Source organism: Arachis ipaensis, chromosome B06, assembly GCF_000816755.2.
Source record: "Arachis ipaensis cultivar K30076 chromosome B06, Araip1.1, whole genome shotgun sequence".
NCBI classification, from domain to species: Eukaryota; Viridiplantae; Streptophyta; class Magnoliopsida; order Fabales; family Fabaceae; genus Arachis; species Arachis ipaensis.
This window is the reverse complement of record NC_029790.2, coordinates 921697-923262: the sequence shown is the minus strand read 5'-3', so window position 1 is coordinate 923262 and position 1566 is coordinate 921697.

Genomic DNA, 1566 nt, shown 5'->3' with positions numbered 1-1566 from the left:
TGACCTTGCTCAAATTTCTACACCTGTTTTAAGGAAATTTTACCCCATCCTCCACAGAAAAGAATTTTTCTTTTTCGAATCTTCATTTAAGACATTCTTTGCAATAATTCTTACTTTTTGGAGAATTTTGTCATTCCTAATATTATGGTATATTTAGTTTTAATTGAACTCTTTTATTTGATGGCTTACCTTTCGGATCTTATGAGTTATCATTAGAAATTAGATACATTTAATGAGAGTTTTATTGAAGTTGTATTTACAAAAGAAAAGTTGATCCATCTATCAATAAATATAGAGCTGCATATGAATTGGATAATATTCGTATATCCGTGGTAATTATCCGCATCCGATCTAAATTTTGTGGATATTATCCGATCCGCACTATGGTAGGATCAGATTACGGATTTGGCAGTGATATCTACGGATTCGATCCGCAAATTCGTATATTCACACATCACATATAAATAGCACAGTCTAAGAAAATAAACACTGATGTGATATAAATTTTAGTATGTTGTTTTATGAATTTTATGATATCTTGTTTTTTATTTTTTATGTTGTATTTTGACTTAGAATAATTAAACTTAAATCTTGTGTTATTTTTTTTATTATTCAAGAGAATTTTTATTGATAATATTTTAGAATTAAATATGCTTAAACAGATGAAAAATGAATTATTTTTTGCAAAAATAACCAAATAAAATTTGAAAATATTTTTTTTTATTATGCGGATATACCCGATATCCGATCTAGTCTGAAAAATTGCGGATATCGTATCCGATCCAATTTAATTAATGCAGTGCGGATCGGATAAAATTTTAGGTTATATCCGATCCGATCCGATCCGATCCGTGTGCAGCCCTAAACAAATTTCTGAATCCAACATGGTGGTGGTGTATTCAAAGTGATACAGTGCTAATTAATTATTCTATATGATTCTTCTTTAAAAAAATCATTTTAAATAAATTGATACATTTAATTCAGTAATTTCTATAGCCTAAAATAAATTTGTTTATTTTGCACTCTAAAAATACATGTTAAAATTATAATTAAATTTTTTTATTAAAAATATAAAAAATTAAGTTTTTAATGCATTTATTTTATATTTATTAAAAGAAAAAACTTAAAACCTTCTATTATTATTAATTAAATCTAAAATAAAAGATAAAGCGGTGTATTAAAAGAGATAACTATCTGAAAATGAAGAAAGTAATAATAGCATGACCTAATAGTTAAAGTAAACCCAATCCAATTTTAACTTAATTATTCTCAATCATTAATATGGAGAGTAAGGTAGTTGTCATGTGATTTAGATGCCACAGAATTAAATAATGGAGAGTGAGGTACTGTAAAATTTAAATTATTTGTTCTATTAATTAAAGGGATATATAGGACAATCTACATCTACCCTTTCAAGATCTCATTAGGTGGGAGTTGAATGCCATTATCACCCCTTAACTAATGGAAAAATATTAAATAAAAACAAAAACTAGTTAATAATAATAATACCTTAGTAAAATTTTTAAGTATGTCGTCGTACCGGTGTTTCAGTGATTTTTAACGTTG